The 18,389-nt window shown below is 45.7% G+C and overlaps 1 long non-coding RNA gene across 2 annotated transcripts in view; it reads left to right on the top strand.

The window, feature by feature from the left end:
- LOC147022828 (uncharacterized) overlaps positions 1–16,956 on the top strand; it is a 49,364-nt gene extending 32,408 nt beyond the window's left edge. For both annotated transcript variants that reach the window (XR_015059935.1, XR_015059934.1), the window contains exon 4: positions 15,893–16,956. This is a non-coding gene — a long non-coding RNA (uncharacterized LOC147022828). The remainder of the gene's footprint in view (positions 1–15,892) is intronic.
- The last annotated feature ends 1,433 nt before the right edge of the window (positions 16,957–18,389 follow it).

Genomic DNA, 18,389 nt, shown 5'->3' on the forward strand with positions numbered 1-18,389 from the left:
GGTGGGGTTGACTCAGCCTGTCATCCTTCTGAGGTTGGCGAAATGAGTACCAGTATACTGGTAGAGGGGCATAGCATCAGTGGCACAGACAGCCATGCTTCCAAGAAATGATAGCTACACGGCAGCCAAGCTGCCATACACAAGAACAGATCCAAGCACCAAATACAACACTACCAAATAAAATATGCAAGCACCAAATCAAATGTGCAATTGGAAAGCGATTACATCATTACCACCATTCAGGTGGACTTCCCAGTGGAAAAGACCATATCCGGTTTGGGTGCTTCTTAACACCAATGGCAATGTCATATCTGGGGCTTGTCGATGCACACGTTGATATTTACTATTAATCATATTTGGGAGGAGTTGGTGGTGTAAGTGTTTGCTGTATGATCTGTGAGGACCGTTAAAATTATATTTTGTTTGGTTTTGGGCCACAAGATAAATTACTCTAGATTTATGCATATATTGGTAAAAGGAGAAGCGTTCGTCCATGTGTGTGTATGAGTGATGTCCACTGACTCTGCTCGCTTGTACTAACAGGAAATGATATGAACTCAGCACCTCTCATCCACAGATATTTCTTGGATTCCCTATTATTTTTTTGGATTCTTGATGATCCAGACATTTGAGCTTGCAGGCACTCTTCTCTTCTTACCTCTGGATTTTCATTTTCAATGTGGGTTCGTGCTCTTTGACTAAGGTCATGCAACCATTCTTGTCTTTCCTCGAGTTCTTCATTTTGAAGATAGGATCGTTCTTTTTGACTGAGGTTATCCAATCATGTCCTTTCTACTTCCAATTTGTTAGATCTCACCAGTTGCATGCATTTGGCTGCAGGGGTACTGAGTCTGATACTTAGTCGTCTGTGACTTTGCGAGGCATATTTTTTGTGTAAAAGAGGTCTCTGAGAGGTCTTACCCGATGGATAGCCATTGAAGCATCTCCGTCATGTTAAGTGCGCTGAGAGGTTGGTGCGCATTTATATTTTAGCCGCTCTCTTGTTCTGCTTGCTGCGAGCCATCCCTATCAAAAGTGAGTAACTGTGCATTTGAGCCACATAAATCCAAATCAACAATATGCTTCTCGGTGTTGATTGGTGAACCAATTCATCCACCCAATATGCAAATTCTGTTCAAACTAGCAGAGTACCCAGCCTCCGGATGGGTGGACATTGCGCATTACTTGCTGAGAAATGTATAGTCTGTGTATTGCAAGAAGACTATAGATGTTTGTGTGGTTTGCGTCAAAAAGGGGTCAAATTGGTCTTAGGGGTGTAAATGATGTATAAAGGTCTAAGTGATCCAAAGGGTCTATAAGGCTCAATAAGGGTCTCAAAGAGTCTAAAGGTCGAAGAGTTATAAAGGAGTCTTAAGATCTCAAGGGTATTTTTCCAAGCATAATTCGGGTCTAAAGGGGTCTGAGAGGTCTAAAGGCTCTAAGAAGTCTTAAGTGTCTAAAGTGGTCGAATGGGTCTGAAGGTCTCAAGGTCAAGGCGTCTAAGTGGTCTAAATTATGTAAAAGTCTTTAGGAGTTCAAGGGGTCGAAAGGATCTTAAAAGGTCGAAAGGCTCAAGAGGTCTAAAGGGTGTAAAATGATCTTAATGGGTCGAAAAGGTCTAGGGGGTCTAAATGTCTCATAGGTATGTTCCAATAATCCGTAATTAATAGACATAATTGATACACGTTTTCAAGGTCCAATAATAAGTAATTAATAGGCGAACTCATGTTCAAACAGTACATAATACACACACTCACATGACTCGAGCAAGGCTTCTCCTCGTCAAGGGTTCACCGTCACCCCGTGTTTTTTGGTTTTATACACAGTATTGTCACGGTTTCGGGGGACAGGGGCTATTACGAGGGGGTTTCTTGGACCCATTTCCCTGACCTCTGAACCTGAAGCCGTCAGCCATGGATAACTCCAGTCTCCAGAAATAAGAAGCAGAACACAGACAAGGCGGGCCTGTGTTGATCCCAATATGGAGGGTTGGAATGGATGGGGAGCGAGGACCGTGAGGTGTCGATGCGATGCCGGGAGAGGTAGGCCTATAGCATATCGATGATGTAAGCTTAGAGGTGAGGTGTGAAACAGTGCCTCGTCCACTTGGGTATGGAGGGTAATCGTGATAGCGCTTTTAATCGTTGATTCTCTTTCTTTGTGCGTCAAAGTGGACGATTATGTGGATGCTTCACTTTCCTTATTTCTCCATTAAAAGTACCCATGTTGTTCTTCTTCACCATGTTCCATTCCTCCTCTTGTTCTTCTTCTTGTTCTTCTTCTTCTTCTTCTTCTTCTTCTTCGACTTCTTTGTGACAGATTATTTTCTAAAACTGCCTGTCAGCTAAGCGCTTGGTCCACCAACCCTCCTTCAACATCAACAACACCACCTTTCTCAATGCCTTCAACAGACATTCTTACCTCCCATCCCATGATCTTTATCTGTTTTTCCAATTTGGGAATTTTAAATTAGCATCACTCCACTTCATGAACCCTCCTTCCGCTTCCCCCTTCATCTCACCCCCTCATAGCTTGGTGTCATCCCCACCCCATTTCTGCATCTCTCCTTTCCCAACCCTCTTAACCGTTTCCCCCTCACCCCTCTCCCCTCAAAACTTCCTCCTCACCCACCCACTCAAACCTTTCCCCTCACCCCTCTCCCCTCAAAGCCTTTCCCTCACACTGACCATACAAAACCTCCCCCCACAAACCCCCCCCATCTCATTCTGCACAATCACAACTCCTCCCCTGTCCCTAATTGTGTGGACCTTAAACATCCAAGGTCTCCACTCCAACTTGACAGATTTCTCAATCCACGCCACAGCCGATAAACTGGATATCATCTGTTTAATAGAATCCTTCCTCCCACAGGACATCCCTGACTCCTTAGTGTCTCTTCCTGACTACTGTCTCCTCCGTTTTGATAGGCCTGAACTCTGCCCCAGAGGTAGAGTTGCACGATACATCAGGAACTCAATTTCGCACTGCCCCTGTACTGATCTTACACCTCGCAACTCCCTGAAGTAGCTTTGGCTGCTACTTTCCCTCTGCTCCCACCTCTTGTTTGTCTCTGTGCTGTCCCCCAAACAATGACATCCATCCATCGGGACGAAACTCTGTGCAGAGCGTTGGTGCTGCCTAAGCAGTCTCCTTGGCTCTTGGACACAATCCTGGACAGGTCGCTACTCCGACACAGGATGCCAGCAAGCTGGAAATCATTTTGCTGACCTCGGAAGGATGACAGGCAGAGTCAACCCCACCTGGTATTAATTCAACAGGTGATGGGGATTTGAACTCAGGATCATAGAATCCCAAGCCCACCACCTTAACCATTAAGCCAACACCAGGCATAAAACAATGACAACTCTATCTACTTCTCTCTCTGACAGGTCTCTGGACCAACTTTTAACCACTAATCCCAACTCTCTCTTATACTTGTTGATTTCAACTGTCACCACACCAATTGTATGGGTGTGTTGGTCCCTCTCTCACCAGCCATGGCATGGCAGCAAAGGACTTCTGTGACTCCATGGGACTGACTCAATTAGTGAACTTTCTGACCAAGATTTTTCCCATTGGCAAATCCTCCCTTCTGGACTTGGTTGTGACAAACTTCCTTTCAAATTAGTTTATCTTCCTGCAAATTGATTTTTGTTGCGACAAACTTCCCTGCAAATTAGTTTCTTTCTCTGCTCCAATTGGTTCATCTGATCATATGCTGGTGAGAGTAAATATCTCTGGCTACTCTCAGAGAGATGACTCAGCACCTGCGTATCTGGTGGTTCACTGAGGCAGATTGGCAGGGACTGCAAGGAGCCATTTAACTTCAGAACTGTTCTCCTATATCTACTACCCCTGATATTAACTCAGCCTAGGCATTCTTCAACGGAAACCTGCTCTCTTGTATGCACACATCCATGTCATCTCATCTTCATTATCTTACCCTTCTTCCTACCCATATTACAATGAATCCTATGGTGAGGCTCTCAGCTCATTCCAGAAAGAGAATATTACTCTGAGTTCATTCCACAAAGCTCGTAACAAGTGTGTGTCTACTCTCAGGAGAGCCATAAAACAACATCTGTTTTTTTATTTTTTTTGTGTACACAGTCGAGGCTCATGGAAGAGCTATAACAGTGAACGGATCCGACCAGCGATAGCCAAGGATTCTCCGAAGAGACCTGGTACCAAAGGAATTAAGTCTCCATCTCAGATCCTTGGTCAGAGTCCAAGTCTCGCATCCATACAGCAAGACTGGAAGTACCAAGGACCTGAAGACTCGAACTTTCGTCTTCCCGCACAGGTACGGGCAGCGCCACACCCCATGATCCAGTGAATCCATGACTCCCCAGGACTGACCCAGACGTCTATTGACCTCTGACTCACAGCCAGCAGACATGAATATCACTGCCAAGGTAAGTGAATCTCTCCACGACCTCAACATCCTCACCACAAACAGACACAGACAGGACAGCAGCATCCAAGATGTCACCGAAAACCTGGATCTTAGTTTTGACCCAAGAAACCCATAATCCCAGCGGCTCCGACTCCTCATTCAGCACCTGGAGGGCCCCCAAAAGGATATCTAAAGTCTCTGCAAAGATGACTGCATCATCTGCAAAATCAAGGTCCGAGATCTTGACATTCCCAAACGATGCACCGCAGCTTGATCTCTCCGACATCCTCCCTAAAATCCAGTCCATACAAGTGCTGAAAAGTGTGGGGGCCAGTACACACCCTTGACAAACTCCAGTAACAACTGGAAATAAGTCAGAGATGGTACCACCACACTTCACAGCACTCTCAATACCAGAGTAGAGTTCAGACATCAGATCGATCAGTTTTGGTGGCACCCCACGAAGATCAAGAATCCTCCAGAGGACATCCCGATTCACTGAATCGAACGCTTTACAGAGATCAACATAGGCTGCAAGCAGCCTCTGCCGAAACTTTCGTCTGCGTTCGGTGAGGACACGAAGAGCAAGGATACGGTCAATCATTGACCTCTTTGGTGTAAAGCCTGACTGCTCTGGACGCTGGTCCTCAAGCAGATGGTGGCGAACCCTCTCAAGCATTATCCGAGCAAAGACCTTGCCCGGCACTGAGAGCAGCGTCACCCCTCGGTCGTTGCTGCAGTCTTGGCGATCACCCTTCCCTTTCCAGAGAGGAACAACAAGGCCCCTCTTCCAGTCAGTTGGGATGATGCCTGTGTTCCAGGCAGAGCACAAAACTGCATGCAACGACACGAGTGCAGCATTCCCACCATCCTTGATCAGTTCAACATGGACGCCACAGATCCCTGGAGCTTTGCCCCATTTCAACTGGTTCACCGCAGCCCGTGTTTCCACAAGCGAAGGTGGACCACAGTTGATTTGAGGGTCAGCAACAGGGATTGTAACATCCTTGACGTCCAACTCGACAGCCGGGGCATCAGCCTGGTACAACCGCTCAAAGTAACCGGCCCAGTCGGCCTTCACTTCAGACTCCTCTGTCAAGAGCCGACCACTCTCTGCTCTAACTGCAGTGCTCCGAGGAATGGGCTTGGATGAACGCAATGCACGAATTCCCCTGTAAGCGGAACGAGAATCACATGTCCACAGGTGATGCTCTACCCCCTCACAGATTCCTCGCACATCGGCCTCCTTGTCCACCCTCATTGCACGTACAGTTTTACGCCTCAGCTCCCTGAACAGCTCAGCTCTGCCCTTCAGCCTGGCTCTGCGACTCTGGTCAATGGTATCCAGTGTCCCTTGAGAGACAAAATTCTTCTTTGCTCTGCGGTGAGTTCCAAGACATCCACCGGCAACATCAAGGACGGTGGTCTTGAAGGCACTCCACAACTCTTCAGGACCCCCCAAAGCACCCAGACCCCCCAAGTGTCCACTCAGCCTGTTCGCAAACTCCTCAGCTACTCTCTCATCCCTGAGCTTGCCAACATCCAGCCTAGCCTGGGATGGTACCATTCTCCAGGATTTAAGGTGCAGCTTTAGAGTTGCTACAACAAGCCTGTAGTCAGTATTGAGGAACTGAGCACTCCGGCAGACCCTGCATTTCCGGATGATCCTCCAATGACCGTCAATGAGTACAGGGTCAATCTCCTTTGCCACACCGCCAGCGTTAGAATACCAAGTCCAGCGATGAGCTTGTGGGCGCTGAAACCATGAACCAGCCACCCTTAGTCCATGACTTATTGCAAAGTCAAGGAACTTAGTGCCATTCTGGTTCATAGTTCCTGACCCATGGGGACCAACACACACCTATCACACACACACACCTATCACAACACACACCTATAACCATCCCTATCAGTTCCAGTCGATGCATTGAAATCCCCCAAGACTAGAAGTGTATCTTGTCTGGGGCACTGATCAACCACAGACTCGAGCGTGGTGTAGAATGCAACCTTCACGGTGAGATCACTCACCTTAGTCGGAGCATAAACAGAGACCAGGGAAATGACGCCTAAGGAGTGACGAATCCTTAATCTCATGATACGCTCGTTGACCGGTGTTATCTCAATTATCATTGGGGTCAGCTTATTGGACACAGCTACAGCAACTCCTTGGGTATGGTAACCATCAGAGTGACCAGACCAATAGTAGGTGTAACCACCCACCATTATCTCGCCGCAATCCGGTCTCCGAACCTCAGAGAGAGCTGCAATCCCGATGTCCAAACGCTTGAGCTCAGATGATAACAGAGACAGGTGATCATCCTCTCTTAAGGCCCGGTCACACCTTGACGTTTTAGCCAACGTATGCCGATTTTTGATTTTTTTTTCTAAAACGCTGGCACACGTTGAATACGTTATGGGTAAGTTTTGATAACATTGAGAGCACGCTGAAAAACACTGCCATACGTCGTTGTACGTTGGCTTTAAACGTTGTACTTTTCGGTTGTCCTCAAATTTTTTCATGCTTGAAATTTCACGACGTATGCCGGCGTATGACTCACACGTTCCGCTACGCTGGCCACAAGTTGTATGCACGGTCTGCGATCGTTGACAGACGTCAACACATGCTACTTGTAAGTTAATCATAAGTTGAGACACGCCGAGGTAATGTTTAGCGTACCCGAAACTTATTTCCTACCTATGATTAACGTGTTGTTGGCACGTTACGCGATCGTTGCCACACGTCGACAGACGTTACTTTTAAGTTACTCATAGGCTGAAAGACGTCGGTATAATGGATCGTCCTTGCGTCAGCGTCCACGGCCACGGCCAGGACACTTATTTGCAGCATTCTTCAAACTTTTCTTCGGCATGACGAGGATGTTCACACTTCGATGTCTAGCTTGGCTATGATTCCAATTGTCCATCGACAGCGTCTATTTAAAATAGTCGAGTTTGAGCGTTTTAACACGTTCAGAAGAAACGCTTCAAATTTCAAAACCTCAGCGTCAAAAAACAAAGGCGAGTGACAGCAATTTAAATCGTTCATTGTAAACAATGAAAATAGTTGAGTGGTACCGTTTAAAAGTCGTTGAGTGTAAAAAAATCCAATTGTTGAGCGCAAGCGTCTACTTTCAATAGTGGGGTTTGAGCGTTTTAACACGTTCAATAGAAACGATTAAAATTTCCGAGCGCCAGCGTCAAAAAACAAAGGCGAGTGACAGCAATTTAAATCGTTCATTGTAAACAATGAAACTAGCTGAGTGGTACCGTTTAAAAGTCGTTGAGTGTAAAAAAAATCCAATTGTTGAGCGCAAGCGTCTACTTTCAATAGTGGAGATGCAGCCATTTAAATCGTTGAGTGGCAGCCTATGAACCTACCCGTGGACACGCGGACGCAAGGAGGATCCATCATAACCCACACCCTCCCCCTCACACTCACCTACTACTGCCAACATGAACAAACTACTACTAATACTAATACTAATACTGATAATGCTGACATGGACTCAAAAAGGAACTCGAAAACACTGTTGGGTTCCCCTTTTATGAGCAGCATTTTTATATACCAATTCCCAAAACCGCTGGGAACACGTCTTTAGATGGCAGTTGTAACCTAGAAACACGTTCATTTATTTTTTTTTTGTCGACCGGAAGACGTCATTGGAATACGTCTACATACGTCGATGTGTGTTGGGACTACGTAAAGAATTGGTTCAAAGCACGTCAAACATAAGTTAGAAATAAGTTTCGCGTAAAAAAGACATTACCGCGACGTGTTTCGACTTATGAGTAGCTTATAAGTAGCCTTTGTGGACGTGTGTAAGCGTCCACATATCTTGTGTAAAACTTATCCCCATCGCATGCGGAACGTGTGTCATACGCCGAGTACGTCGTAAAATTTTGAACATGTTTAAAATTTCTTGACGTACTCTACTTACTACGACGTATGATAGCGTACTTTAGCGTTGTACTCACGTATACCAAACTTACTCATACCGTATTTGACGTGCCCCAACGTTTTAGACACATTTTTCTTAGGTCGGCATACGCTGGCAAGATCGCCAAGGTGTGACCGCGATTTTGACACTTCCATTTCTACGGCAGTTATGATTCGAATCGTTGTGCGTCAGCCTTTTAATAGGCTACGTCACGACATCGTCGGCGATGCGTGCAACGCGCTATGCCTGAGTTAGACTATCGTTGGGCATCGGTTGTGTAGGCCAACAACAGGTTCAGCATTCGTTGGTATAAGTTATCTATAACACAACGAAACGTTCTGTGTCCATTACTAATATGTTATGCATACGACCAACTCGTTATGAATACGTCCGAATCTTAAAAAAAAAAACATCAAAAGTTCAACGTCAGCCAGCGTTTTACATACATTTTAATACGTTGCCATCACTGGCTAAAACGTCAAGGTGTGACCGGGCCTTTTGGGGATAGGACATTCCAGGCACCCACCCGAAGGGACCGCCTCAGGTTAACCCAAGGAGACTGCCGTCTGGTGGACGACACCTCCACTCCGACACACTCTCCCGCAATCTGACCAGGGATGTTACCCCGTGGTTTCGCTCCTATCATCAAAGATTGGGGGTCCCGAAGGCTTTGCCCCAATCCCGTCATCCGGTGAGCTGCCCTGCGAAGGGAAGCTGCACATGAGGTACTCCCACGGAGTGGGTTTTCAGATTTTTTTGTGTTTTGTGGAATGAAGGGTTTTACGTTGGCCGGAGTGCAAATCCTGCCACCAACCTCCTAATAAAAAAAACCCAACTACAGGAGGAAGTCCGCAGACACAGTTGGGCACTAGATATGGATGGCCGTTGGCTCACAAGGAGCTCCTCCGCCCTTTGACAGGTTTTGTTTTTAATCCTGCTGGGTGTCCATATCCAAACACCCTCCTCACCAGAAAACCTGGTGGGGGAGACAGTTTAGTCGCCGACAACCCGACCATGGAACAGGTTAGTACAGGTTTACATGGTACCTGAAGCAGGTCACAGATCCAACCTGACCTGACAGGTCCTCCAAGAATCCTCCAAAGGTTAGATAATCCTGTTTAAAGCATGAATCCACTGCATCAGCAGCACAACTGCACTCCCGAGCAATGAGGCTACCAGCAGTCACGTGTTACATCCGAGGGAGGAGGAATGTGGGTGACAGAGGTCAGGTATAGGAGCAAGCGCCGGAGCAGCACGTCACTGCGTCCACCTTCCACCGGTACTCCAGGGGCCTCCGTCTGGCCATCTCCCAGGCAGGTGCCAGGCCCAACCCCATCTCCTTGAGATGCTTGTCAACCTACTGCAACCACGAGGCACGTGGTCAGCCCATTGGCCTCCTCCACTCACGAGGCTCCCTCGCTGAGAGAATCTGGTGAGCAGGATTGGCGTCGGGATAACGAGCCACATGTCCGTACAGCCGCAGCTGATGCTCATGGACTATGCAGGTAATAAATCTCATTTTAGTCTCTCTCAGAAACTGCTCGTTGGACACAAAGCCTGACCAGCGATAGCCAAGGATTCACTGAAGAGACCTGGTACCAAAGGAATTAAGTCTCCATCTCGGATCCCTGGTCAGAGTCCAAGTCTCACATCCAGAGAGCAAGACTGGAAGCACAAAGGACCTGAAGACTTGGGCTTTCGTCCTCCTTCACAGATACCAGCAGTACCACACCCCACGATCCAGTGAATCCATTACTCCCCAGGCCTGACCCAGATGTCTGTTGACCTATAGCTCACAGACAGCAGAGACCTGAATATCACTGGTATCCAGTCTCCCTGCAAAGTAAGTGAATCTCACCGAGACCTCAACATCCTCGCCACAAAACAGTACAGATTGGATGGGAGCATCCAAGATGTCATTGAAAGCCTGGATCTTAGTTTTGTCCCGCAAAACCTGTAATCCCAGTGGCTCTGACTCCTCATTCAGCACCTCGAGGGCCCCCAAACGGATATCTAGAGTCTCTGCAAAGATGACTGCATCATCTGCGAAATCAAGGTCAGAGATCTTGACATTCCCACACGATGCACCGCAGTTTGATCTCTCCAACATCCTCTCCAGAATCCAGTCGAAACAAGTGCTGAAAAGTGTGGTGGCTAGTACACACCCTGATGAACTCCATTAACAACTGGAAATAAGTCAGAGATGGTATCATCACATCTCACAGCACTCTCAGTGCCAGAGTAGAGTTCAGACATCAGATTGACCAGTTTTGTTGATACCCCACGAAGACAAAGAATCCTCCAGAGGGCATCCCGATTCACTGAATCAAATACTTTGCAGAGATCAACATAGGCTGTAAGCAGCCCCTGCCGAAACTCTCGTCTGTGTTCGGTGAGGACCCGAAGAGCAAGGAGAGGGTCAATTGTTGACCTCTTTGGTGTAAAGCTTGACTGCACTGGACGCTGGTGCTCAAGCAGATGGTGGTGAACTCTATCAAGAATTATCCGAGCAAAGACCTTGCCCGGCACTGAGAGCAGCGTCGACCCTCGGTCTCGGTGGTTGTTGCAGTCTTGGCGATCACCTTTCCCTTTCCAGAGATATAACAAGGCAACTCTTCCAGTCAGTTGGGATGATGCCTGTGTTCCAGACAGAGTACAGAACTGCATGCAACGAGACAAGTACAGCATTTCCACCAGCCTTGATAAGTTCAGCATGGATGACACAGATCCCAGGAGCTTTTCCCCATTTCAACCGGTTCACCGCAGCCTGTGCTTCTACAAACGAAGTTCGACCACAGTTTATTGGAGGGTCAGCAATGGGGATAGTAACACCTCTGACCTCCAACTCAATAGCTAGTGGATCAGCTTGGTACAGCCTCTCAAAATAACCTGCCCAGCGGTGCTTCACTTCGGACTCCTCTACTCTAACTGCTGTACACCAAGGGATGGGCTTGGATGACCCCAATGCGTGAATTCCCCTGCAAGCAGGACGAGAATCACCTGACCACAGATGATGCTCTACCCCCTCATAGATTCCTCGAACATAGGTTTCCTTGTCCACTCTTAGTACATGTACAGTTTTATGTCTCAACTCCCTGAACAGCTCAGCTCTGCCATTCAGCCTGGCCCTGTGACTATGGTCAACGGTATCCAGGGTCCCTTGAGAGACAAAATTCTTCTTTGCCCTCTGGTGAGGTTCAAGACATCAACCAGCAGCATCAAGGACGGTGGTCTTGAAGGCACTCCACAACTCTTCAAGATTCCCCAAAGCACCCAGGCCCGCCAAATCTCCACTCAGCCTTTTCGCAAACTCCCCAGCCACCCTCTCATCCTTGAACTTGCCAACATCCAGCCTAGGCTGGGATGGTACCATTCTCCTAGATTTAAGCTGCAACTTCAGAGTTGCTATAACAAGCCTGTGGTTAGTGTTGAGGAACTGAGCACTCCAGTCGACCCTGCAGTTCTGGATCATCCTCTGGAGACCATCAATGAGCACATGGTCATTCTCCTTTGCCACACCACCAATGTTGGAATACCAAGTCCAGCAATGAGCCTCTCGGGGCTGAAACCATGAACCAGTCACCCCAATTCAATGACATCTTGCAAAGTCAAGGAACTTAGTGCTATGCTGGTTCACAGTTCCAGAACCATGGGGACCAACAGTTGTCTCATAACCATCCCTCTCAGTTCCAGTCGATGCAATGAAATCCCCCAAGACAAGAAGAGTATCTCTTCTGGGGCACTGATCAACCACAGACTCGAGCGTGGCGTAGAATGCATCCTTCACGGTGAGCTCACTCACCTCAGTCGGAGCATAAACAGAGACCCGGGAAATGACAGCTAAGGAGTGACGAATCCTTAGTCTCATAATACGCTCGTTGACCGGTGTTACCTCAATTATCATTGGAGTCAGCTTATTGGAAACAGCTACAGCAACTCCTTGGGTATGGTAACCATCAGAGCAACGAGACCAATAGTAGGTGTAACCACCCACCATGATCTCGCCGCAATCCGGTCTCCGAACCTCAGAGAGTGCTGCAATACCGTTGTCCAAATGCTTGAGCTCAGATGATAACAGAGACAGGTGATCACCCTCTCTTAGGGCCCTGTCACACCTTGACGTTTTAGCCAGCAATGGCAACGTATAAAAATGTATGTAAAACGTTGGCGTACGCTGAAATTTTGATGTTTTTTTTTTTAAGTTTTGGACGTATTGATTACGAGTTGGACGAATGCATAACGTCTTAGTAACGTACACAGAACGTTTTAATCACATATAGATAACTTAGACCCTCGAATGATTAGCGTCGGCGTTCACAACCTTTGCCCAACGATAGTCTAACGTATGCATAGCGTGCTGCACGTATCGCTGACGATCACGTGGCATAGTCTATTAAAAAGCTGCCGCACGCCGATTTAAATCATAACCGCCTGAGAATTGGAAGTGTCAACATCGCAGTCACACCTTGACGATTTAGCCAGCGTATGCCGACCTCTGAAAAATTTGTCGAAAACGCTGGCACACGTCGAATACGTCATGGGTAAGTTGTGTATACATTAAGAGCACGCTGAAAAACACTGCCATACATCGTAATACGCCTTGTATGTCGTGAAATTTCAACATGCTGAAAATTTTACGACGTACTCACCGTATGGCTCACACGTTCCGCTACGCTGGGAATAAGTTGTAGGCACGATATGCGATCGTTGACACACGTCGACACAAGTTCCTTGTAAGTTACTCATAAGTTGAAACACGTCGAGGTAATGTTTCGCATACCCGGAACTTATTTTCTCCGTCAAGGCACATATTTTTTTTTTCTCCTTGGCTCCCTGAAGGCACGTGACGAAATATCTGAAGTTGTTGTTGTTGTTGTTGTGGTTTTTTTTTGTTTTTTTTTTAGTCAATCACGAATTTCAAAATATATTTGGACATTTGCTTTTAAGTTTTGATGTCGACGTGACAATATCCTAAAACAGAAAATATTCACAGAGGAGGAACTAAGAATAAGACGAGCAAACTGAAGAGGCAATCGGACGTGACGTAACAACACGTGACGAAATATCGGAAGTTGGTGTTGGTTTTTTTTTTTTATTTAAACGCTGCCAATACGCCATTATATGGTAGCTGTAAATTTGAAACTTGTTCAGTAAGTTATGTGGTCGTCCAGAAGACGTCAATCAAATACGTCTACATACGTCAATATGCGTTGGAGGTACGTTAGGCCAAAAAAAAAAAATGTTGCATTGGCGTAACCCGCCCGACCCTAAAAATTCCGCCGACCCTACGTTTTTTTTTTGTTTTTTTGCTATCGAAAAATTTTGCCAAAAAAATTTGAAAAAAAAAAAAATTATTGCTATTTTTGTTGTTTTGCTATCGTTTTCAAGTATCTTGTTGATTGCGATCGCGATCGCAAAAGCCCGGAAGTGTTTCGGACAGAACCCGCCGACAAAAAGGGTGGTACTCGAACCGGGGGAGATTTTGGGAGGGATTTATTAGGAAAAAAAAAAAAAAAAGATCCCGACCGACCTACCCTATTTTTCAGTGACCCGTTACTCCAATGCAACATTTTTTTTTTTGGCCTTACTCATAGATTCAAAGCACGTTACTCAGGTTAGAAATAAGTTTTGGGTACGCTAAGCATTACCTCGACGTGTTTCGACTTATGAGTAACTTACAAGTAACGTGTGTCAAAGATCGCATAATGTGCCGACAACTTATCCCCAGCGTATGCGGAACGTGTGAACCATACGCCGGCATACGTCGTAAAATTACAAACATGCTAAAATTTGCGGACAACCGCAAAGTACAACGATTAAAGCCAGTGTACTACGACATATGGCAGTGTTTTTCAGCGTGCTCTTAACGTATACACAACTTACCCATAACGTATTCGACGTGTGCCAGCGTTTTAGACAAATTTTTCATAAATCGGCATACGCTAGCTAAATTGTCAAGGTGTGACAGCCCCTTTAGGGATGGACATCCACAACCTTCATCACCTGTGATATACCAAAGTGTATCGACCGTATCAAAATCTGCACTCATTTAAGGGATCTATGGGAGGGTTTTGACCCCCGAAATAGGTATTTGCTTTCTTCTCCGAAACTACACACACGACTTCATTGAAACTTGACTACAACCTTCATCACCTGTAATGTACCAAAGCTTATCGTCTGCATAAAAATCTGTGCTCATCAAGGGAATCTATGGGGGAGGGAGGGGGGGTGGTTTGATCACCTAAAATTGGTTTTTGCTCTCTTCTCAGAAACTACACAATCAATTTCAATGAAACTTGATCACAGTGTTCATCGGCCTTGATGTTGATGTACCAATGTTTTTTTCACAGCATTAAATAAATTCATGGTCTAATATGGTCTGTGGGCGGTTAGATTGACTGTTGCTCCTGATCCAGGTGAACTTCTGGACAGGCGGTCCTATTTTTTAAAATGATTCTAGACTTTGAGAGATTGGACCAAAAACGATACATAACATGATATTTCAAAATGTTGTGGATGAATTATGACAAAGCTTGGTGGATAAGTTGGTTAGGCGACAAAAACAAGCCAATTTGATTTTGGTGAAGGTGTGGATGTTGATCCGGCCTGTCAGTGAAATACAAAACCTAAATTGTTCGCCTGGTGGAAGTATGCACTCTACCAAGTGCCGTTCTAGTTTTTAATGTTGTTGCAAGAATGTCTTGTACTTAAATTTCATTTCATGTTTTGAGTGTATCTATCAGACATTATCTGAATGAAACCCAATTGGTTTCAAGCTGTACTGCATTTCCCACTCCATCATATGACTCCAACTACTGAATACTATGAAAATATTTATTCTCTGTCATATAACAAGTCATATAATGTCCATGTTGCCTGTTTTACCATTAACAATGAAACAAATGTGTTTTCACCTGAAAATTTAACTCATTTGTGGGAGGTTGCCTTTCGACTTAACTTCTCAACTCGTCTTGTGGTTAACTTGCTGTTTAAATTCTGGGTTTTGGATGATGATCTCACTGCCCAAAGTTTTTAGTGGATTTTCTCAATAACAGTGGATGAAGTTTATTTTAGATTACTTGCAACCACTTTACTGATATCGGAAAAGTGGATGAAATTCCTCTTTCCATGCTTTGTGCTCTTAGCAATACAGCTTCAGAACAAATCATTGTACCGGCATCCTTAGTAACACCTCACACTGTCTCAGCATTGTAAATATGATCCGGGATTTTTATGATCAATCGTATGGGTTTAGTCTCGATTGAACAACAAACTGAAATTCAATCTCAACAAAAATATTTGAATTTTTAAAAAATGACTGAAATCGGTGCAGACCTCAAATATTGGAAGCCCAAGATCATTGTTGTGGCACAGCTGGAGATCATGCATTTACAATTGGCACACAAAGCCGAGGATTTGAAAGAACCGGAGAGGCCACCAATGAGGCTACTTTTTATGGAGTGGTGCACATGCCGCGGAACAAAAGGGATGCTCGTGATCATGCCTTTGTAAGAGGTTGTATGGCGAGGATTACGTTTTGTTGATCTTTGTTCCCCAGGGAAAGAAACCCGTTAAGACGAGGCAGAAAGCCTGCCTGGAAAGGCCATCAAGGGGACCAACAAGACATTCACTTCTGCCTTCCACACACATACTGTTCCAAGAGAACTAAGGATGGCTGAAGGCATTGAAAATGCGGTGAATTGTTTTTGGGGAAGTTGATGTTTCTTGTCCTTATCGAAGTCCTTATCATTGTGTCATAAGGTGTCATGACAGTGCAGCAAATTTATTCTCGCCTTTAAGGTGTTTTAGCCTTCCTTGGTTTTTATTTTTTTTCGACAAAAACAGTTGAACCTGAATAGAACTGTGATGTATTGCCCACAAGGAACTGTAAATCATTTCGGATGCTGTTCTGTCATATATTGCATAATAGGCCAGTTCCTATGACTGCTGAGAAAGATTCTGTAAACGACCAACGAGACTGCATTCTTCGAATTAAATGTAATGTAGTGCAATCCTTATTTGAAGATGACCAAATGTCATTTTTATTCTCTACCTTCCGATTGGCATCCCACCGGGTTACTTTTTGCTCAAGTCCCTCAATGCTGGACACCTTTTACTCCTGACTCTGAAATTTATGGACACCCTCAACCTCAAACAAGAAGTCAAGGGAATGTCGATGGACATATCCCATGCATTGTAGAATCCTCAGAATGTCTGGCACCATTTCACGCTTGCCAAGATGTCTCGTAGTGGGATTGTGGTCCCTTCATGTTGGAATTGCTTGTTTAAAAAAAAAAATCCATTCAACCAACATGTCTCACTTATAGGGGCAGCTGGTAACTTGTACTTTCATGGAAATTCAAAGCAATATGTGTTCTGAAACGATTTATGATGAATTCAGGGTAACAGCAATAACAAGGAAGCTATGATCTGCATTTTCTTGCTCTACCCACTGACTTCCAGAGCAATCACCACTCTTGGTCCAACTATCAGAGGTGAAAGTGATCAAAGAAGTTGCTTGAGCATAAAGTGACCATTTGCCTTCATGTGCTAACGAGACTAGAGTAGCACAGAATCTTTTAATTTTTTTGTTAACTACAGCTCACATTTTGACTTGCAAAAGATGCTGAAATGTTGTGTTATTAAATGCTGCAGAAATAGTTACCTTAAGGATGACTTCTCTACAACAGCAAAATTTAGCTTCTGTTGACATTCCTCAACAACACCTCTTTTCTGGAATGGGGAATGCTGCACCGAGGAGAAGAGAACACCACACCAGGGAGCGGAGAACACCTTACGTCAGAGCGGGGAATGCTGCACCTTGAAGTGGGGAAGGCAGCTTGTGGGAGATGCTGAACAACTGGGAAGCACCGAACCTCTGAACTAGGGATGCTGCACAACTGGGAAACACCGAACCTCTGAGCAGGGTATGCTGAACAACTGGGAAACACCGAACCTCTGAGCAGGGTATGCTGAACCTTTGAGTGGGAAACACTGAATCACTGAGCTAGGGATGCTGAACAACTGGGAAACACCGAACCTCTGAGCAGGGTATGCTGAACCTTTGAGTGGGAAACACTGAATCACTGAGCTAGAGATGCTGAACAACTGGGAAACACCAAACCTCTGAGCAGGGTATGCTGAACCTTTGAGTGGGAAACACTGAATCACTGAGCTAGGGATGCTGAACAACTGGGAAACACCGAACCTCTGAGCAGGGTATGCTGAACCTTTGAGTGGGAAACACTGAATCACTGAGCTAGGGATGCTGCACAACTGGGAAACACCGAACCTCTGAACTAGAGATGCTGAACCTTTGAGTGGGAAACACTGAACCTCTGAGCGAGGGATGCAGAACAACTGAGGAACACCGAATCTCTGAGTGGGGGGAATGCTGCACTTCAGAGCAAAGAACAGTGTATCTTAGACTGTTCTTTGCAGTGATGGCAGGGATCACTCCACATTGGGTGACACGAAAGAAAACTACACATCTCGTACTGCACGACAATTCATCAATGTGGGTGCTCTCCTTTCGATGGACGTTAAATGGGCTTCCCATCTGCCAACGCTTGTTGGCGGATGGTAAAGATCCCATGATGTCCTTCGTGAAGAGTAGGCAAGCTATCGCCGGCACTGTGGATAAGTTACAAATTCCTGCCCGAACCAGAAGTGGGCAGGAACTTACCCACAGCCAATGATGCTCCCCCAATGCCTTGTGCTGCATACAAACGAAGAAGAAGACTGCACTGCAAATGTTATTTCCTAGCAGGAGAAACTGCATCCCAGGGAGCACTGCATCTCCTACTGCACTTGAAATGGCAATTTAAGCAGGGGCCATCTTGACAGGGGTCACGGTCCTTTGCACAGTGATGTAAAATGGCTGTCCCAGGCGCTTCTCTGTTGGGATGTTATTAATAACCACAATACTGGATATCTCTGAGAAGAGTAGGCCTGCACGTTTTATGCTGGGATATCTGGCGAAATTCCCTGGAGCTTTTTTATAACGTCCCTTTGAATATTTTGTGGAAGGAAAGGTACCACTGCCACAAGCACAC

This window comes from Eptatretus burgeri, chromosome 7 (genome assembly GCF_056783735.1).
Source record: "Eptatretus burgeri isolate ZD-2024b chromosome 7, Ebu_testis_v1, whole genome shotgun sequence".
In the NCBI taxonomy this organism is placed as follows: domain Eukaryota; kingdom Metazoa; phylum Chordata; class Myxini; order Myxiniformes; family Myxinidae; genus Eptatretus; species Eptatretus burgeri.